This window comes from Manis javanica, chromosome 1, assembly GCF_040802235.1.
Source record: "Manis javanica isolate MJ-LG chromosome 1, MJ_LKY, whole genome shotgun sequence".
Lineage (NCBI taxonomy): Eukaryota > Metazoa > Chordata > Mammalia > Pholidota > Manidae > Manis > Manis javanica.
The window spans coordinates 182,350,664-182,372,888 of record NC_133156.1 but is presented as its reverse complement, the minus strand read 5'-3'; the positions used below and the strand labels follow the sequence as shown (position 1 = coordinate 182,372,888).

At 51.4% G+C, this 22,225-nt stretch overlaps 1 long non-coding RNA gene across 1 annotated transcript in view; it reads left to right on the top strand.

Annotated features, from left to right (window-relative positions):
- LOC140843120 (uncharacterized) overlaps nt 1-21,780 on the top strand; it is an 84,741-nt gene extending 62,961 nt beyond the window's left edge. The window contains exons 2-3 of the long non-coding RNA XR_012120623.1: nt 13,224-13,275; nt 21,314-21,780. This is a non-coding gene — a long non-coding RNA (uncharacterized lncRNA). The remainder of the gene's footprint in view (nt 1-13,223; nt 13,276-21,313) is intronic.
- The last annotated feature ends 445 nt before the right edge of the window (nt 21,781-22,225 follow it).

The following is a 22,225-nucleotide window of genomic DNA, read 5'->3' as shown; positions in this document are numbered from 1 at the left end:
TCCCTGCGCCTCTGACACAGGCTGCTGCTCTGGAGTGTGGAGGGAGCTCATGAGGGTTGTTCCTTCCTGGCTCTCATTCCTCCTTCTCTAACCCTCATCTTTCGACTTGGGGAGTGGTGAGAGTGTCTGCAGGCTCTCTTCTCCTCACTTCCCTGTAAGGGTGTTGCTCCTCAGGTGGGGTCTCTACAGACTGGTTTTGCTGCTGTCCTTCAATTTGCATCTAGACAGAGCCCCTCGATTTCCTGGATGTGAGTCCAACTCCTCTGTATTATCAGTGATTCTACACACTTCTTATTTCCATGTATCTAATATTTTGGTAATTTCAGTGAGAATATCAGGTAATATGAGTTGGTGGTAATGAAGATAAGACATCTGTGCTCACATCATTATCTTACTCAGAACTCAGTTGGCCTATCCATCCATCCATCCATCTGGTTAGCTGCCCAGTAGGGTCAGATATAATAAACTTAGACCAAGTCTCATCTTCCTTCTTCCTGCTACTTCCTTCTGATTGCTCACTTGGTCTCCCTTTCCTCTGGTAATCTGACCCCATAGTTCCAGACTAGACTTGTTTTCAAGTGTCTAAGGGTTATCTGATGGTATATTCCTGCATGACTGGCTAGCCCAGAGGAACTAAACCAAATTCAGTTGTAACCAATAGGTATAAATGGGCTAGAGACATTTCTTTAGAGAGGAAAAGCCACAGTCTTGAAGGGGGTAGGGTACTTATCAGGCCTTTGGCTCCATTATTAATAGGTGGAGCTGCCCAGTAAAATACCCTTCCTTTTATGGGGCCTCAACCTTCCTCTTTGTTAAATGAGAGCATTGAATTTCTAAGCCCTCCTTCACTCTGGTGTTTCAGGATTTTGCAGTGAGCTGTACTCTGCTGTGGAAGAGAAAATGTAGCTTAGATTTCTAGTGAAAGAGGCAAGACTTGTACTTGTACCAGCTTGAGAAGCCCAATATGTCAGGTGAAACTAAACTTTGCCAATAAGTATAGGATGTGCACTAATTTTAGCTGAGAAAAGAAAGGGAAGGGACCAAATAGCAACACAGAGAAATTGGATGAGCAAGAAAGAGAGCTGATGAGAAAAGAATGACTGAATGTAAGAAACCGATGAGGGGAGAATGAGAGAGAGATGACGAGTGTGCAAGATGTAGAATGAGAGGGAGGCAGGAGGTGGCCTGGCAACATGATGGGTGGCTGGATGAGGGGCTGGACTGGTGAGGTAGGGGGATGAGATGAGGAGGGTTTTGTTCCTTCAGGTCGCAGCCTGAGGTGACAGGAAGAAGCTGCAAAATTCTGCCCTGTCCTCATACCCACAACACCACTCAAATCCCCAGCTTGTCCCTGAGGATGGGAGGAGGGAGACGCAGCTGATGCAGTTTCATCCGGGCCCCGCTAGGTGGCCATGGGCCTCCTTTGAACTTCAGGTTTAGCCAAGAATTCCTTCCCATGTAACCTGAGATCCATTTCCTATTTCTTCTGTTCCCTGGAGAAGATGGGATGGAAATGTCATGAAAGTGATGTTAAATAGAATAAAGGAAACACACACACATAATTCTTCATGGCCACTGCAGAGGGGCTGAGATCTGCCACCATGATTTCTTGCTGGTTTTCCCTAGCAACTAATGGCTTTTCTCTGAAAACCAGCAGATACAGTTGGGGGTTGAGTTCGAGTCCAGGATTAGGGTCTATCTTTGGTTAGGGTCTGACTCAGTCCACAGTCAGCATTGGGATCAATATGAGGTGAAGGCCGTGGTTGAGGTCAGAGTTAGAGTTGCTCTGCAGCTGGAAAACAGACTGACAAGCTCACATAAGAACCAAACCCACAGCATTTTGAGCCCTGCTAAGGTAAGAGATCAGGGATGATTTCCTGGAGGGAGTAGGCTTCCAGTGAGACTTTGAAGAAGAAACCTGGCAAGACAAAGTGAAACCTTGAGGGACTGGAAAGAATGGCTGGATGTGACTGAATGGAATGATAGGGAAAGTCCGCAAGTAGTAGTGACTCCTGCTCAGGGTCCAGCCGTCATCAGATACCTGAACTCCCAGGTCATCCTCCCTTGCCCTGTGGGGGACAAGGACTCCACTGCCTTTGGCCAAGGGCACTTCACACATTCCTTGCCCTGAGTGCCCCTGAACCCTGGGTCTGCACTTGGGGCTTCCAGAGCAGGGGCTGGCACCAGGCAGGGTGGGCACAACCTGGAAACAGGGAGAGGCTGTAGAAACAATGTGAGTCTGGCACATACCTACCAGCTGCTCCTAGGTGGGAGATGGGCTGGGTCATCACTAGGGGAGCCAGATCCTGGGATGGGGTGCTGCAAGGGGCTGCCTCCCGAGAGCCACCTTCTCCAGGGGCCTTATCACCATGGCTGCCCCAATCCTGCAGCTGTAGCAGGCCCAAGGTCCATTCCACTGTTACCTGGTACTTTTTAGTATGGGTTTTGGTATGCATCTTAGCTGTTCTCTCAAGAGGAACCTCAGTAACGCATCTCCCTTCTCTCCTGCCCCCTTCCTCAGGTACTCCTGCCCCTGCTGGCCTCCACAAGGGGAGGGCCTTCACTTTAGTCACAGGCTTTCCTGAAGAGAGCCACCTTGGTCAGAGCATGGCTCTGAAAAGGCTCTCCTGTCAATATGGGGAGGGGACTGCCTGGGAAATACCTCCCCATGCAGTCTTGGAATCCCCAAGGAAATTCTTCCACCCTCAGTCTGGAGACTCCTTTCCCATAAGTCTAGGGGTTCCCTAAGAGGCTATCTCCCCCAATCTCTCCATCACTGTGGTTAATCAATGAAGGATCTTCTCCAGTTTGGAGTCCTTGGGAGTATGTCTTCCCCAGTAGTCTGGAGTCCTTGGGGCATCCATCACCCTCAGCAGATCAGCAAGGTCCTGGACAATAGCAGTCACAGCGGGTGGAGGCTCCAGCTAAGAACCCAGGTCAGCCTCACGTGGAGGTCAGGGTGGAATGTCAGCCCATGCCTGTGCAGATTGTATGCAGGAAAAAATGGCAGACAGAATAGTACCTGTGCTGTTGGTAGGTAAGGGAGCAGTGACAGCTGGTGGTGCTGGCATGATGGTGTGAGGGCAGCAGCAGTGCTGAGAACCTCGGGGTGGGGGGTGGTCCTGCTATGTCCATGTCAGCAGCAGTAGGTAGAAGGTGCCAAAATCACCACGATGGTGGCAGTAGCAGGGACATGAGGTGATGAAGGCCTCAGAGAGGGCACTCTTGGTGGTGGGCACAGTGGGAGTGGCTACAGCAGCTGGGGGCCTTGGTGGTGGAGGCAGTGGAGGCTGCAAACCCATCACCACTGTCCTAGCAGATGCGGCAGAGAGTTGGGGGAAGAAGGAGGATATTGATCTAGAAGAGCTGGGAGGAGAATCTACTCTATACTTTGAAAGGGCAACAAGAGCTGTGTTCCAAAGTGTTCCAGTTAGATCTGAAATAAGGGCACCAATTACAGAGTCGGAAGCTGCGGGTTTCCTTTTGAGGTGTGACTGAGAAGCCAGCAGAGGCAGAGCCTGTAACACCAAGGCAGTAACCGTGCGGTGGGAGAAGTCCTGCTCTGACGAGCCCCTTGCCGGGGTGGGCCTGTGGACCTGAGGCCAGTGGTGAGGTAAGGGAATCCCAGAGGTCACCATGCCTGCAGACGGTGCAGAGGAGGCCGAAGTCGAGGGTCACTCCAGGGCTGGCTGGATGGGGGAGGACAGCTGGCCAGGTCTGGGAACCTTTCTTGTCCCTCAGACTCTTTGTTTCCAACTCAAGGGGAAGGTGGGGCATCAGAATCAGCTGGTGAATGTTAAAAATATGAACATTCTTCTTCACAACATGTTTTAGGTATTCTGACTCAGTTTCCAGGGTGGGCCTGAGCATATGTTTTTTAATAAGCATCCAAGGTGATGCTGATAAACACACACACACACACACACACACACACACACACACACACACACAAGCATGCACATCAAGATCCATGACCAGAGGCTATATTCAGCAACTCCCACCTCTGCCACTGGCCACTGGCCTGGGGTGTATATTTAACTGGAGGCAGTAATATTTCCCTATCAGCAACTCTTCACCTGCTCTGCCCAAAGTGTCTTGGAGGCTGCAGGTGATTGGGTACGAGTGTCTGTGAGGTGGGAACAGGCTGCAGCAGGTGCATGGGGTGGTCATTTCCCAATGAAGGGCTGACACTGGCCTCAAAGAGGAAAGGGAGGGTGTTGGCACCCACATGTGATTCCACACTGTACCCCCAGAATTTCCAAGACAGGAGACCTGGGCGGGAGGGATTGGAGGCTGGGAGAAGGACATAGGAGCCCTCAGAGGATCAAAGCCTAAGGAAGAAAGAGGGTTGAGGCCAAGGCAGTGCTGGGAGGAAGCTCTCCAGGGTGGGCTGCGGCCCAGTCTGCCCTCACTTTGAGGAAGTTGTGCTTTTGGCTCGCGGTGCCCGCCATACCGCTCGCCAGGCCAGCCCTGGCTGTTCCAGGCCATTTCCCACCTGGTCTTGTCCATGAAGCCCTCCCAGGGCCCCCTTCCTTTGCTAGGCTCTCAGAATGTGTCCTTCATTTAGGATCAGACATGCCTAGTTCCTGTATTTTACCCATCCTGACAGACTTTTGTAGTGCCCTCACAGCTGGCTTTTCCCTTAATTGATTTATTTTTCTCTGGCCCTCAGCCACCAAAGCCCCACGGTAAGTATAGGAGAGCATTTATTAAAACATGCAGACTTGATGTGAGGTGGGGTGAGCTCCCAATGAGAAGCCAGGGTCCTTGGGTTCTGGTCCCAACTCCGCCTCTTTCCTGGCTTCTGATGGGAAAGACTCAGAGATAGCTTATTCCTGCTTCTCTGTTCATCAAGGCCTGGTGATTCTGCATCCCTTATTCTGATGCAGCAGCCTGGACCTGCCAGCAACTGAAAGGTGAATACCCCCTCCTGAGGCCCAGAAGTTCAGACAGTAAGTGGAGAAGGGGAAACCGAGGCAGCCTCTGGGCCTCAGTTCTCTCTCCTTGAGGCTCTGCAAGGAGGTCACCTCAGGTCACGGGCTTTGTGAAAAAGGACTAAGGTTGGCAAATCAGGTTAAGGGAGTGACTTGAGCTGATCAGAGGAAACTTGTTGAAGGAGAAGAAAGTGAGAAAGGCCTTGGGAGTGGGGCCCAAGGACAGAAATGGTTCACTTTGAAGGTGGAAAGGACCTGAGGAAGAAGGCAGGGGCGTCCTGTGGCAGAGTGAGCTAGGGGCAGGGAGGAGTTTGAAGGTGGGCTTGTCTATGGGACCCCAACTGGGGGAGAATGCAGGGAGGGCCAGTGAGGGAGGTTTAGGGGCCAAATGTTGCTGGGCTGAGGTCCAAGGGGAGGAGATAGAGCTACACGATTAAAACCAGCTCGTGTGCCAATGGGGTTTTCAAATTCCTTATATGCCAGCTGCTCCCTCAGTGGCCCTCAATCCCTCGAGGTCCGGCCAGAGCAGTGGCTCCCAGGTGAGGGCATGAGCTGTCCCCACCTGGAAGCCTGCCTCTGGGGCCTGAGGGGCCTCTTACCCTCCAGGCCCTCAGCCCCACGTCTCCTAGCCCCTCTGCTTTCCCATGAGCCTCAGAGGACTCTGAGTATCTGTACAAGAAAGAAAGAAAGGTGTCAATTGTGGGAAGGACGGAGATTTCCCATCCTCTGCCCCAGTGGAAATAGAATATGCCAGTAGCTACTTCTCTATCCTGAACAGGGCCTGAGTAAAGAAGCCTCTAAAACTACTTTCCATCACAGCTGCACGTGGAGGCAGAGACCCTGGTAATGACCAGCCAGCAGCCTGACTGGGGTGTGCCAGTGGCAAGGAAACAGCCCCTCCCTGGCAGCCACAGCCCCCCTCTCACTGCCCCTGGGGACCTGTGGCAGGGCCTCAGCTGGCCGGGCTTGTGTTGGCCCCACCTTGCTTCTCACCCCCTTTCCCCTCAGGATGGCCTCCTAACCAGGCACCCAGCCCCATGCCAGAGGAGTCGGCCCCCAAAGGCAGGCAGAAAGGGGAAAACCTGCCCCCTCCCACACACAGGTGCTGGGCAGCTTTCTCTGCAGAGCCCCAAACTGGGACCAACCCAAATGCCCACCAACAGGTGCCTGGCAAGACAGCTGCTGGCATATACATTCAGTGAAATGCTAGTCAGCAATAAAGAGGAAGGAGTTGCTGATTTGTGCAACAACTTGGACAAATCTCAAGATAATTATGCTGAGCATGAGAAGCCAGGCCAGAAAACAGTACATTCTGTGTAATTCTATTTATATAAAACTCTAGAAAATGCAAACTAATGTATAGTGACAGAAAGTAGAGCAGGGGTTGCCTGGGGACGGAGAGTGGGCTGGGGATGTGCATTTATGAGAGGAAGGAGGAAACTTCTGGAGTTGATGGCCATGTTCGTTATCTTGATCGTGGTGATGGTTTCCAAACTGGTGTGTGCAGACGTCAGAAAGGATCCAACTGTACACCTACATAGGAATGCTAACTGCATGTCGGTCACACCTCAGTAACGCCATGGGGACGATGATCATGCAGGTGGTGGTAAAGCTGGAGCCCAAGCTGCTGGCGGGCGCACCATGGGTGTGCAGGAGACCGCTGTTTTCTGACAGTAGTTTAGGTCCTTGCCTCTCCTTGTGGACTCGGGGGCGGAATGGGATGGTGCCTTCTTCACCTCTGTCCCCAGCACCCTGCACTGGGCTCACAATGCAACAGGCACTAAGCAGGCCATTTGTTCATCTCGGTGATGAAGGCCTCCTGGATGGGGGCCATGTCTGAGCCGAGGCTGGACGGGCAAGGAGGGGTTTGCCAGGCAGAGGGCTCAGGTTGGCGAGGAGCAGCCCGAGCGTAGGAGGCAGAATGTGTCGAGGTCTGGGAGCTTCCCAGAACTGAAGACACAAAGGGTGCTCAGTGTGGCAGGAGCCAGAGTAGGATAAGGAGGAAGCAGGATATCCGGTGAGTTTATTAGTGGATGCGTGGGTGGATGGATGGATGGATAGGTGAGTTTGCTGTATCTACAAAGCCAGTGGGAGTTCCTCCGTGGAGTGGGTACAGAGATAGGCACTGGAACGTGACAGGGTGTCCCAGAGGTGCCCTTCAGACATGAGAGAAGCTTTTGCCCTCTAGATGTCCCTCTGGTCCAGTACCATGTGCAAAGCCTGGTGTTTGCCCATCAGAAGCAGGGACAAGGATGCACAGGTTGGCGGAGACACCCTCCAAGCCCCTGCTGCTGTCTCCCTTACTGGAGGATAGAGTCTGTGACTCTGGGAGTTGCTGAGGAGCGGGTTTCCTCCTAGGCAGTGCAGGGAGGCCCCCTCCAGGCTCTCTCCGACAGGCTGCCACCTTCAGGTCTGGAGTGAAGGCAGCAGTGTAAACAAAGCCAGGCTGGTGGGGGCTGTTAGCTGCCACGACCTGGGCTGGCCCTGCCATCCCTGGGGGCAACAGGAGTGAAGTGAGAAGGATGCAGATTGTGCTGGCCTGTTCCGGTCAGGCCAGCTGTGCTCCCCACACATGGGTGGCCTTGGGCAGCACAGCCAGACCTGCCCTGCCAGCCTGGAGTAAGCCAGACAGGCAACCTCCTGCCTGGCTCCAGCCATCCCTGTGTGTGGCCCCAGTGACCCCAACACACAGCCTGCCTGCTGCCCCAACTCAGCCTGGCTTTTGCAGGACGCAGCCACCCACCAAGGCGGATTGGTGTCCTCAGCACTCAGGGACTGGGGGCTGCAGAGACCACATGCCCATGGACGAGGAGATCCCAGTGGGGTGGATTCGTCTTGATGCTCCGTAGTGCGTTGCCCGCCCCCTCCAGTGAAGGTTCCCATCCTTCCTTTTTCATGACACTCTCTCCTTACCCCTGACATTACCCAAAGTCTTCTTGTGCCCACCCTACTCCCTGCCCCATGGAGTGGCATAGCTCCTGTCACCTCCCAGTTCAAGCCCAATGGCTACCACCAATGGCCCTGTGTGATCAAGCCCCTCACTCAGCTGCAGCATCTGTTCACATTCTGTTTTGATCTTTATAACTGTCATTTTCTAAGCCATTAGGGTTGTTTTGTTTTGTTTAATTAACCTTTGGGATCCAGGGCAGAATGTGCCTGGGATGTTGCAGCTGCACAGATGGATCTTGCAGCCCGCTGGCCTCCCTCCACCTTTGCCTGGCACCAGACACGGGCAGGAGCAGGTACACATTCTCCCTGCCCAGGCCCACCCTTAGCTTCCCCTGTTCCCCTGACTCACTGGAGGGGCAGTACTCAAAGGCCTGGTCCCCCATGGCCCTGGGCACCTCTCCAGTCCTGGGGAGGGGTGCATCACTCTTTGTGCACGGTGGCCCACTAAATGGTGTATTCCAGGCCCCTGGTCCCTCCAACTATTGCATTCACCATTCATGGCTCCATGGGGGCCACATCTCCACCATGTTCTTAAAGGAGAAGAGGAGAGAAAGAAAAGGTAACATCGTGGTTATCACCGTGTCACCCCACTCTAGGGACTTTGAAGCTTTGGGGGAAATAGCCTATCTGAACCAAAGTCAATGGGCAGCAGGGACAGAGCAAGGGGACAGAGCAAGGGTAGAAATCACAGCTTCCCCAGGAATTGACCTCTCCCTTCCCCCTGCTTCTTCTCTCCTGTCCCCTGGAGAGGTCGGTGTTGTGCTTCCCCAGGAATTGACCTCTCCCTTCAACAGTGTTGATGGGGGAGGTGCCTGATGGCCTTTGCTGCCTCTTCATAGATTTCTCCGGGATGCAGATTAGGAAGGGAGTTTAGGAATAAGATAAGTATCTACTTCAGACCTAAGCCAAGGCTGTGTTTGAAAAGGTCAAGTCGGGTCTAGGAGATAATGCATTTGAAAAATAGCTGGCTCTGGAAAGGTGGTGTGGAGACTGAGCACTAACAGGCCATCCAGTACAAAGGCCCATTTTACAGATGGGGAAATGGAATTCTGCCAGCCCTGATCTGGGATTTCTGAAGGCAGGGCCCTGGGATCTGTATGGTATAGCATATGCAGGCCTATGCTTCAGTTCCCTTCACTGTGCTCACACACACTGAGACATGTGCACACACACATACACAGCTAATGTATGTGGTGCTCACTCCTCCGTGGTTTTAAGAGTGTGACAGTGACATGAAACACATGAACGGTGCATCCCCTACACTTGCATTGAAGCCATCACACCTCAGAGGCGCCAGTGAAATCTGAAAAGCTGCAGCAGGGTGTAGGCAGCTGGCTGTACCAGGCCACCTTCTGACCCGGAGTTTCCCTCTGAAGCAGAAAAAGTAGACTTAAGCCCCCTGGGAGACTGGGGAGGATGGATAAGAAGAGACAAAGTTTGGGGAGCATCAGAGTGGCCCCAGTAAGGGAATCCCTGAGTCTGAACCAGCTTCCCAGTCACTGTAGGTAGCCCAGGTTTTGAGACTGGGAAGTGGGAGTCCACACCGCAAAGCCCAGGTGGTTGGAAGCAGAGGAAGGAAGCTGGCAGCTGGGGAAGGGCTTTGGGCCAATTTTTTTCCACTGGTGAATCAGAGGAGAGTGGTAATGGGAGCCAGGCTGGCCTGACCCCGGTCAACTCTGAGTCATAGCTGAGGTCCCTGTGCTAATCTTAACCCCTCAGAGAGGACTTGCTGGGACTTGCCCCCAGGTCTTGACCACCAAAATATTCTTGGAGCTGACATCATCCTGGGAAGGCTTGGCCCACTGGGGCAGGATCAGAGCATGGAGCCAGGGAGAAGGGCTGGCCTAGGTGTTAGGCTCTGCCCCTAACTCACCTGCGACCCCCAGCAAGTCGCGGTGAGGAGTTCAGCCAGATGAGCTCCCAGGTCCTGCGACTCAGACATTCTCCCACACCAGACCTGAGCTGGGGCCTGCAAGGGAAGGGACCAGGCCAGAGTGGGCAAGAAGCCTTCCGGCCAGGCCTGGACCTGCCCTCACCACAGCCATTCCTCACCAAGGACCTGACTGTTAAGGGTGGACAGCAAGTGAAGGGTTGTGGGCCAGCTGCACCCCAAATCTGTTGTGTGATTTGGACAAACTGTTCCCCAAATCCCTGTTCTACAGTGGAGGCAGTGCAGCTGGGGGTTTAAGCCCTTGGCCTTTGAAGTAAGACTAACTTGGACTGCAGTCTCTGTTCTAACACTCAGTAGCTGGGTGTCCTGGGGTAAGTCATTTAGCCTCACCAAGTCTCAGTCTTCTTGTCTGTAAAATGAGGATAATAATAATACTTTTCTCAGTGGATGGTTGCAAGATTAAATGAGGTGATACATATGAAATGCTCAGCTCAAGGTCTCTTGTACAGGAAATATTCAGTGAATCTGAGCTACTGTTATTACCAGCTACTACCCCTGAGCTTCATTTATGTACCTTTATAGAAAGACAGGCTGACAAGAATGATTTCTAAGTCCTTTTCTCTAATCAGCTACAACTCTGGGCAATCAATCTAGTTCTGGAACTTGCAGGAATGAAAAGTGGTGAGTTGTGGAAAAATTACCAGGACTGTAGAGAAGGGACTTGAGATGCAACTGAGGGATTGCAGCGAAATGAAGGTGAGCTTCAGGAAGGCTGAGCATGTGAGCAGAAGCCCAGCCTCACTGAGAAGCTCAGGGGCAGGGAGCCCAGGCGTGAGGCCCCTGGTGTCTGGGGGGAACCTTCATCTTCATTTTCAGGCTGATGCTAAGATTTCCACTCAATTCCTGCAGACGGAGCTTTCTTTTCACACTGTTCCACATGTGGTCTTTTTATTGTGGTCTTAACCACAGTTGTGTCCACTGTGTGTTGAAAATGCTGTTGTTAGAGGAGGTGGGGTATGACACTTCCCTAGTTTTCTCCTTGCATACTGGTGTGTGTGTGTGTGTGTGTGTGTGTGTGTGTGTGTGTCTGTGTGTGTCTGTGTGAGACAGCGAGAGAACAAGGGAGGCTGTATTTGTTAACTGAACACACAGATAAGGGCATCACTGCTGCCCACCAGGGAAGCTGGAACTGGGGCCTGATGCTAAGGGGAGGACATGAAAGGTCCAGAAGGCTTGAACAGACATCCCTACATCCCTAAACTCTCACTCAGGCCAGACAGGGGTCCTGTTCCTTTCCTACTCATCACCAGGACCTGCCCCCTCTCCTAGGAAAATGGCTGTGGGTTGCTTAGAGGTGTCAGGGCCAGGGTGGGAGGAATCGAAGAAGCCTTTCTTGAGAAGATGAGGCCTGTGGAAACCCTAAAAGGAACATGATGCCTGGGACGGGTGAGGTGTTGAGTCTGGAGCTCCTCATACGTGCAGCCTTATCAGACTGTCTTCTTCCAGTCAGGAGGATTCCGGAGCACCTGAAGGCTTGGGACCCTACTCAGGGAGACCAGCCGCATGAATTTGGAAAGCAGCGTGGTGGGGGCCCAGTGAAGACCTGCTGAGTAACTTTCATATTGTTACCAAACCCTGGAATCCAGAGAGGCTGCTAAGGAGCTAGGGCTGAGAGAAAACTGCAGTGGAAAGGCAAGCCCAGGACCCTCTGGGTTCCTGCCCTGATAGGAAGGGGGAGGGCTCGAATGGAAGGAGTAGGAGGACTAGGGGCAATCCCTTGAGAGAGGTTTGACTCCAGGGTCAAGGGAACAGCTGGGAAAGCCACGGGCACATCTGGCAAGGGCTGGGCTGGAGGAGGGTGAGCCTGTGGCCGGCAGGGAGCCAGGGATGTGGTGCAGACAGACAAGGGCCCGTGTTTACTGTCCCGCTGAGGTGTTGCAACAGGAAGAGGCTGGGGGAGGAGGAGGCAGCTCAGGCGGAAACAATTTATCAGGAGCAGTAGGAACAGCTGGGGAGTGAGGCCAGCTCTCCAAGGCCAAGGGGCATGTGAGGAAGGGATGCCAGGTGCCACAGCCGCCTGCCATCCCTGTCTCCTGCCTCCCCCCACAAGCCCCTCCCTGTGGCCGCAGAGCCCAGCCCCACTGTCTTTGCCCAGAGCACAGCCTGTTGGTCAGCCATCCCCACTCCTAGTTCCCAGTTTGGGGCTGCTTTTCCCAGAGGATACAGATTTTATCTACTGCCAAACATGTGATGCTCACCAGGCATTGCCTGACCTTGTGAGACAGGTGGATTCTCCATTTCCTAGGCGTGAAAAGAGAGAAGTCATAAGAGATTAGTCCAGGACCACACAAAAAGTCAGGGCTGTGGAAGGAACTCGAGCCCATGTCTGTCTTCCTTCCACAGTCACTTACATGTCACTGGGCACATGAAGGTGGGCTGCGGCCCTGCCCTTGGCCCCATGGGACAGCCTCTCCTTCCTCAGCCTAACCCCAGGTCCCCTCACCTCCAACCTAACTCGCAGTTGACCCCCTGAGACGTCAGTAGGCCTCAGTAGCACCCCCCTTCTGCAGGACTGATCAGCTGTCATCTGCCCCTCCCAAGTCTCTGCATCCAGCTGGACACATGGAAATTGCAGCAGCCTCAGAGCAAAGCTTTCCAGATCGCAAGCAGAGAGGAGGGCCCTGTGCTGGCACAGTTCTCCTGACCTTCCCCTCACCTCTTGGAATGGGTTTACAGAGTGATGGACAGCTGGGACAGCCATGAACTGCTGGCTTCCCTCTTGAAGGACACCTGGGGAGGTGGGAGGCAAAGGAACAAAGCAGATGCCACTAGGAAGACCTCTGGAGTTACATCCACATTTGAGAGGGAGAAGAAGAGGTCTGGGGAGTCCTGCCAAAGCAGAAAGGGCAGACTACTTCATCCCCACTTTTGAAACCTACCAATTGGAAAACTGGAATGGAGGCTCCAGTTCCTTGTTCTGTGGATTCTCAGAGAAGGTCATTTCCCATCAGGAGGGATGTCACATACCCCATCTCATTTTGTGCCCTGAATCAGACTCCAGGTCAGGGTCTTTGCCTCCTACTTCTTTGGTCTCATTCATGGAAAGGGAAGTAAAATGAATAAGATTTGCATGTGTTCCACAATGAGCCACAAAGTGTCATATTCAGTCCTTACAACAATCCTGTAAAGCAAGTGTAATTGCTCCCATTTTTCAGATGAAGAAACTGAGACCCAGAGAGGAAAGGACAGGCTCAAGGTCATATAACCAGTAAATAGCTATAATTTAAATGGATGGATATTGAGCACATACTGTGTACTGGTAAAAATAAGTGAAATCATGCTACAGTAACAAACAGTCCCCCAGTTTTGATATAACCAAGGCTTATTTTTCTCTCAATCAAAGTCTGCAGCTGGGTTCTCCAGGGTAACTATCTTCTGCCATTTTTCAGGCTCCTTTGATCTGGGGCTGTGCCATCTCATCAGAAGACCTTAAGGCACGAGGTAAGACAGTTCCTAATGCACTGGTCAGAACTAGCCACATGGTCCTGCTCCCCTGCAAGCGGATTGGGAGCTGTAGGGGCAGGTGGAGTGTTGGTGGGCACCACTGCCTCCGCAGAGCTGTGCATGATGCTCGTCTGGTCTGGTAGTCAGCACTGGGCACCACACAGTTTCCTGAGTCCCCCGGGCAGTGCACCCACCATGAATGCCCTCCAGGGCCCTTGGGCTCTGCGTCAGACCCTACCCAGGCTGAGCTCCTTCAGCTGGTGTGAGCTTGAGGCTCAGCTAGAATACTGTTGATATAATTCCAACTCACCCAAGTCTATTTTGAAGCCATACTTCTTGAGAGGCTACTTCTCTAGGTAACATTCTTTGACTACCACCAGAATTGCTTTCAAAGTGCCTGGTGAAAGCTCTTTCTCATAACTGTTTCCTCGAATCCCTTTCCTATAATAGCTTGGGCAGCGGAGTTTCCCCAGGATGAGGACCTGCAGCACAGAGACAGACAGCCGGACGAGAAATCCCGCCCATTGTCTCTATTCATCTTGTCCCCAGGCAGGAGGGGAACTCACTCCTACATTTCTCCTGGTCCAATCTTTGCTTTTCCCTTGGCCCAGCATAATAGCTACTTGTCTGATTCCCAGGTTCCTGGAGAAGCTCTGTCTTTCACATCTGGGCTCCAGGTCTTACTAGGAGTCCAGGGCTGAGCTGTTTCCCTAAGCACCTCACCTAAACTCTGAGGCTTCCTCTTTACTGCCTTGAATTTCACTGAATCAAGCTCTGCTCTCCCATACGGACACAGGCACCAGAGAGGCTGTTTGTACTCATCTATTCAGGGAAGGGGGGAGGGACCCTATAGGAGTGCTGGGCACCTCAAAGGCCTTTTCCACCTACTCTGCACAGGAACAAAGCCAAATCATGGTCTCAAATAGCCTCCAGTTGCCTGGGATTCAAATCCCCCTAGGGCATTAGGAAGAGTAATGAATAATTATGTAAAATGCCTAGCATGGCATTCAACAAATATTTAAAAAACATATATAGCAACATTATCTTTAAAACCCCTGAGATGGAATGCTCTCCCGAGTGTGAGTCCTGCTTATGTGGCTTGACGTCTCTACTGGAGGGCTTCACGGGTAAGCCTGGGTGTGGCCTCCCCAACACCCGTTATTCCCTCACTGCCCTTTTTTCTCTGTCAGAGTCCACGTCCCACACAGGGGTTGTGAAGCCCACGTGGCTGTCCTCTCAGTCTCCCTTGTAGCTAGGACATGGACGTATGACCTCATCCTGATCAATGAACTAGGGGCTTCTGGGAAAGTTATCCTCTCCATTCAAATTAGGCTCATGAATGGAAACTCTGCTCTTCTTTGGCCAGAAGTTACTATCTAGAGGGAGTGGCTGGACATTCACAAACCACTTTGTGACCATTAGGGAACAGGCCCAATAGGCTAAGGATGGCAGAGCAAAAGTATAGATAAATCTTGCATCATTGATTATGTGATTGAGCCAGTGAAATAGCCCTAGGACCTCTGGGCTTATTGCCACATAAGATAACACGTGTTTTAACACTAAGCCACTTCCAGTTACCTGTCCCTGTTCTAATACACACCTCATAACTAACAGATCCATAAACAAACTGATGAACTCCTTCCCAAATCACTTGTTCTCCAAAGTACCTCATCTCAGGAAATGACAGTTTCTTTTGCCAGAAATCTGAGGAATCTCTGCCATCTTCTCCTTCATTTTTCTCGTTCAGACTGTCACAAAACACTTTGACTTCCCTCCCCAATTTTTTCTGGTCGCTTGCCTCTGCCAGGGTGATAATGCTCATGTCCTGCTGGCTCTCCAGGTTCTTCCCCTCCAGTTCATTCTCCACTGTCCACGGAGGGTCTGCGTCTTCCCCGGGCATGTGCTAGCTACCACGCCCTTGCCCTTGCTGCTCCCATCGCTGGAATGCTCTCCTCACCCCCTGTACAGGGAACTCCTGTTTAGCCTAAAACATCAGCACAAGGTGTTCTTTTTTCTGGGAACCTGTTATTAACACACCCTGTCAGAGTTAGTCGAGCTTGCTTTTGTGTTCTACCGTAGCTCAGTTTTAGTCCTTAATAGACAGTAGTGTCCTCACTGCCCATGTATCTCCCCTACAAACCTTCAAGTAGCTTGAGATAAGGGATCATGCCTTAGTCACATCTGAACTTCCAGGATCCAACAATGCTAGGCAGAAGCTTCTTAGAAATTCTTAACCCAGTGAATGAACAGCTACGTAGAATAAATTGATTTCCTCCTCAGCATGGGCACTTGTCCTGGCTATCTGTTGCTATGTAAAAAACGTAGTGGCTTAAAACAAAAATGGCATTTATTTTGCTCACAAGTCTGAAATTTTGGCAAGACTCCATGGGGAGAGCTCATCTCTGCTCCACCTGGTATTAGTTGGGTTGGATTAAAGGCTGGAGGCTAGTATCACCCCAAGGCCCATTCACTCACATGTCTAATGGTTGATTCTGGCTGTTGGTTGGGACCTTGGCTGAGGCTTTCAGCTAGGAAACATATACAAGGCCTCTCCATCTGCTGGGCTATCCCACAGCATGGTGGCCAGGCCCTAAGTGAGAGCCTTTTAGGAGAGCAGAAGCTGTATCAACTATTAAGGCCCAACCTCAACAGTCATGCAAGTGTCACTACCCACCAGCACTGTTGCAAAGGCCTGCTCAGCTTCAACAGGAGGGGATGTGGACCCCCTTCCCCTCAACCCCACGGTTTCAGGGGAGCAAAAAGTTCAGGAAGAGAATGTGGGATCAGAAATTGCTGTGGCCATTTTTTTGGAAAATGCAATCTGCTTCAGGACCCCTGTAAGTATTGTTTACAGTCCTCCCCAAATTGTTTTTAGTCTTCCTTGTGAGACCCTGCATCCAGGCCTCCCTGGTCCTCTCCTTGTGATGTGCTTCTCTGAATGTGGTTTAGGCATGTGGTTCAGTGGCATAAGCAGATTACAAGCTGTTAGGAGAACTGAGTTTGTGACCCAGCTCTGCAGCACTATGATTCTGTGATCTTGTTTAAGTCATTTGAATTTCATGGGCCTCTCCATTTAACCCCAGTAAACAAGGAGCTGATGATACCTGCCCTACTGACCTGAGAGGATTGCGCTCAGGGATAAATGTGGGTGGTGGTCTTCGAAGGCAGGGCAGGGCAGGCAAGCAGCTTGTGTCCATCAGGTTTCAATTGCAGGAAATGGAAGACACTGAAGATATATTAAGCAGGAAGGGATTTAACACAGGCAATTAGGCACTTACAAAAGCACAGAAGGGGCGGGAGGAGCAGGATCAAGCCTGACTTTCTGAGAAATACTTCCCGGATATGGCCAGGGGAGTCTGTAATCTGCCACAACCAGGACGGTGAGGAGTCTAGAGGCTGTGGCAGGACTAGAACCAGGAAGTCACCACCACCCCATAAGTGCATCTCAGTGTTCAGGAAGCTGATGACTACTGTGGTGATCATTAGGGTTTTCACCAAATATTTCTCTCTCTCCCCTAGGCACATGGTAGGATTAGTCTTCTCAGCCCACTGGAGTTAAGTGACAATGTGACTCAGTGAGATATGCGTCACTTTTTAGTGGAAGCTTTAAATGCTATTCTGGAATTTTTCACATTCTTTCTTTCCCTGGTTGCAGTGGTCCACAATGCTTGGGAAAGACGGGTCAGTACCCCCAGCCACACGTGTGATGAGATTGTTAGTGAGCGCAGTGCAGCCCATCATGCCTGCCGTCATGCATGCCTGGACACTGGACTGTTGCTGGGCCTAGCGATGCTTGCCCATGCAAGAGCCCAAGGAGTGGGAAGATGGCCTTTGCTGCCATCCATCTTTCAAATCCCTCATCCAGTTGGCAAACCCAATTTAAATCCAGAATTATAGTTTTAAGGAAGCCTAGGAAATGTTTAGTTTTCCAATCTCTACAACACAGGATGGTATTCTCAAAAGATTGACTCTGAGGGCCAACTTAACACACCACCATCACCTACACATATTGGAATTCTAAGGGTGTGCCAGCTCAAAGCCAGAGTGAGAAGGATCTACAATCTTACAATCTGAGACTTGGGCCAAACAGGACTGGATGAAGGGAATCTAGGTCAAAAACACATGAGATTGACTTGGAAGGGCAGGTGGAGGAGAGGAAGTCTATTAACTTTCCACCTCAAATGAAGACCACTGGACTAGTGTGTAGTGCAAGCATGGGTGTGTTATCTGTGTGACTCCTAAGAACATATAAAGGATCCCCAGCACAGCCGACAGAATATATTTTGCTTTACTAAGTTTGCTTTATAAATTATTTAATGTTATGTGAAATACTGAACACCCCTGGATGTCACTAGAGTGTGAGCTCAGCGTATGCAGGGAGCATGTCTTGTTTATCTATGAATCCTTTCCATCTAGCAGTGTTGGGCATGGAGCAAGCATTCAATAAATGCTTTATGAAGGAATGAATTCGTCAATGTTCCACTGAGAAACTGATTTAGAGAACTCAACTCAATGTTCCCAGTGTGGTCTGATTAATCAGAGCCTGGTGGGAACGCCCCCTCCCCTGTTCTTAATATTATACTTCTCTTAACGTGGCCCAAGATTATATTAGTTTCCTTGGCAGCCACACCACACAGATGATTCACATTGAGCTTGAGGTCAACTGTAGTCTCTGGGTCTGTTTCACATGAACAACTATTAAGTAAGGCAGGGCTTTCCCATCCTGTCCATATGCAGCTGATTTTTTGAACTACATGCCTTATGTAACATTTCATCCTGTTGAGTTATAGTCCATCCTTCTAACTTCTCAAGATCTATTCAGGTCTTAAGTCCTTTAACCTAAGGTTATTCATCCCTCTTAGAATTGCTTCATCCACGGTTGTGATGCAGAGGCCATCTGCATTTTCATGTGTGTTCACGACAAAATTGCTGAACAAAGCAGGCTGTCGGAGACCTCCCCACGTGCGGATGTCAGCTTTTTACTCAGGGTAACTGGGGAATGATGACTTAGCTCCTGTCCTGTCTGCACTCCTGTCCATTTTATCTACAAAACACGAGCAGCGACTGTGGTGAGCTGCAACAGCAAAGTATGCAGAAGTCCCCTGCTCTCTGGCACCCACACCAGAAGGGAGAAGGGCTTCAGCCAGGAATTACTTGTTCTTCCATAAAGCGACATGGGCTCCTAAGCATCTTCACTTTCTCTTACAGGCTGTCAAAACATTTCTTTATTTTGTCAATATGCATCAAGAACCATGAAGATGTTCAAATTCTTAGACCTAGTAACCCCACTGCAATGTTAACTGCTGTGATCTAAGAGTCCCAGTGCAGGGAAGTGCAAATTTGGTTGTGGCATATCATCTCCATGAAACAGTGTGGACACCATTAAAACCATAATTATCTTTTGAAAACATATGTGATATCACAGGAGGAAAAACTTAGGTATAATGTGAACTCAAAAAAGCAAGCTACGAAATTATATGCACCCCATGAGGGTAAATATGTAAAAATAACATGTACCCACGAGGGGCCCCAAAATGTTGTAGAAGTGGGGTTAGGAGATGGACTATGCATGATTTATCCTCTCTGTTTTCTAAGCTGTCAGTTACTCTGCAGAAAGCAGCTTCTGAGACAAAGGTTAAATGATGGTATTTTATTGAGGAATGTGCCTAGGGAGTAGGAGAGAGAGGATGTAGTGGGGACGGAGGGAGGGAGCTGGACTCCACTACAGGCTGTCGCAGGTTCACGGGGCTGCCTAGGAAGCCAATGTGCTCCAGGGCTGCTGGACTGTGGGGGAAAGCGGGAGCATTATCAGCTCCAGTTTCTCACCCTGGGGTGTTAACTCTCCTGCACTTCCAGTCTGAATGCAGGGGTACCCAGAAGCCCCCCAGTGCAGCCTGGTGGGGAGCGGGCAGGTAGGCACCATCCAGTGACGTCCACGTGAGCGTGTCTGGCCAGGCAGCAAGATACTGCTGTAGGCCTGTGGGCAGAATCCGGTGGGACTGAGGAGCCCACCAGCCTGCTGCACAGAACGGGTCTGATCGGGCTCTGCTAACAGCTCATGATTCTAAAAGCCCACCTGCTTCTATGGCTGGAGAGGGACTTCACTGCCTCTAGCTTCCAAGCTCCTCCTGGAAGAGCAGGAGGACCTTTACCCATCTCTGGTTTTCATATTTCCTTCTCTCATCAAGGTGCTTCCTTCACGATTCCCCCAGAGCTGAAACACACCCCAGCAGGGCCTGTCTGACACCCAAGCCCTCTGCACCTCTCCCTCTCCAGCCTTCTCTGGACTCAGGTTGCTGTCCCTGCCATGCAGATAGTTCTGATGTCCACCTCCCAAGGAAGATGGGAGTGTTTTTAGGAGGCAAGAGTTCAGCTATGTCTCTTGTCAAAGGCCTTTTTAAGCTCTGACACCCTCTGGTGTGGGGTTCCTGACACACTTTTTACCCTCAGATTTGATGAAAATTTTTGGGGGTGTTGAGGGGATTGTTCTGGTTCTTGGCTGTATGCTGACCCACCCCCTTGTATTCCTTGTTTGTTGTTGGTAGTGACAGTTTTGGGGGGTGGATTTAATTTTTTCATGGGCCATGTTCATCTTCTGAATCATCTTCTTAGAGCCACTACATTTTCTTCATTTGAAAACTAGCTACTTTCTCAAAGTCCACCCTCCACAACTGTCTCTGCCCACCCCTCCCTTCCTGTGACATGTGAGTGTCAGGATGATAATGTCCTTTCTTCCCAGGTCCCTATCACTTGCATTTTACCACTACATGCCTCTTAGTTGATCAGAATTTGGTGTATCCTGCCAGTTCTGCTTGTTGCTTTTTGAGAGATTAAATTGTCAGCCAAGCAAGAATGCAGCAGGCGTCCTCGCTTCCGCAGATGTCCTAGTAACTGGAGTCCCATCACTCCAGCCAGGACCTGGCTTCTGCCAGTTTGGGGACCTGGATCTTGGACTTGGAGACATACCCTTCCCCCTCCACAGAGAGCCAAGAATCCTTTCAGCCCAGGAGGGGCCTGGAGAGAAGGTGGGTAAACATGGCTGACTTCCTGGAGCAAGTCTCGCAATCCACTGGAAGTGGAGAGGAGAACGCCAGGCTTTGGGCAAGTCACTAAAGTTCTCTGGACATCAGTTTCCAAACCTACAGATGCTGGAAATACCTTGATCTTTCTAGAAAGTATCAGAGGAAGGTTTTCCACACACAGCCACCCTGACTGCTGCCTAAATGACAGCAACTGAAAAATGTCATTGACTAAATTCTCCTTTCAGAGAGGCTAAAGTGTGAAAAGAAAACGTGCGTCTTGGAACTGATGAAATGGGTCTGTGTCTACTCACAGAGTATCTATGGGAAGCTCTTGACTTAAAACATGCAAAGCACTGAGAGCAGCAACTGCAAAATAGCACCATTTGGGTGTGTGTGTGAGCTGTTGGCGTGACGAGGATGTCCAGCAGGCAGGCAGTGTGGGGAGCAGGCACACCCCCTTTGGAAGCCCCTTAGCTGAGAGTGACCATTCCCGTCTACCACCGGTGAGTTAGTCACCTAGTACACAGTACATCTGCATGAAAGCAAGGCTGGGGATACACAAAGGGACCTCAAGGCCCTGTGGATGATGGAGCCCCAAGGTGGAAGAAGTGGAGGAAATCACCACCTGGAGGAGAGTCACAGGCGAGTCAGGAACACTCACCCACATTGGACTGCCACGCAAGTGAGTGGCAGAAGTACCACATAAGCCACAGTTGAGTAAAACCACTTCAGGGTTAATTTACAGCAGCACCTGGCATTACCTTGACTGGATTCAGGACTGGTGGGGAGGCGTGAGGAGGAAGGGCACCTGGGGAGGGAGCCTGGAAAATGGGCAGGTATTTCAGAGGAATTCAGGGGGCAGAAAAAAATCAAGTCTCACTCCCCTTATTCTAGTGCCCCAGGAAACAGCGGGCAGCAACCAGCCCTCTGCTCGCCTCCCCAGGGTGCTGACCTCACATTGAAATTTCCATCAACTGACAGTTTGTTCAATATGTAATGCATCTCTACCACAGGTGAGCACAGAGTGCCTGCTATACCGCGCTCTGCTGGGTGTGGTCCCCGCACAGCCTCTCCCCTCCTGCGGTCAGGCCCACGCCTGCAGCCCGCTCATCATCCTGACGCCCAGAAGAGACCCCATCAATCACAACACCTCATTGGCTAATGTGACTTCCCTCAGCCGCACTCCACGCAGGAGGGCGCCCCGCTGTCCTGCCCTGGGTGGGTGAAGTTGGGGACAGCGGCCTACATCCCGCAGACCCACAGCAGGGTTTCCAGGCCCCAGGGCCAGGATCCCCAGGGCTTCTGACTGTAGTGGGGTCACCGCAGCTGGGCCGCAAGGCCGCCTCCAGGAAGCTGTCGGGGGCCAGGGGCCAGGGGCCACGCCCACTCTGCCTGGAAGGCTGCCAAATCCTAGCGCCATTACCTGAAGTGAGCTCTGAGTTTTCTTTCTTTTTCGTTAAAAAAAAAAAAAAATTCCAAACCCGAACGGTGTGTCTGTATTTTCGTTCAGTATGTTAGTATCAAGATTAAATAGTCTGCGGCTGCTCCCCAGTTCACCTCTCAGATCATAAAACCTCTGTGGTGACTAAAAGCAGGAGTCCATCAAGTGGCCTTCTGTTCCCCTCCTCTGTCCCCCCAGGCTAGTTACAAGGAATCCAAGTTACAAAGTGCAGGCGCCCCATAGCCCGGCCCCAGGTGGCCTCGGAAGCCCCACTGCCTGGGATGAGGTTCTCATAACCCCAGGCCCACAATTGGCTGTGACAGGTTGACCCAGCTTGACCCGGGTTTTCCAAGGCGCCTCTCCCAGGATCACAGGCAGGGGTCCCTTCCCCGGAGCTCAAGCCTGGCCCAGTGGGTGGGCTCTGGCCCAGCAGGCAGGGCAGTGGAGGAAGCTCTGCCCTGAAGAGAGTGGTGGGATGAGCCTT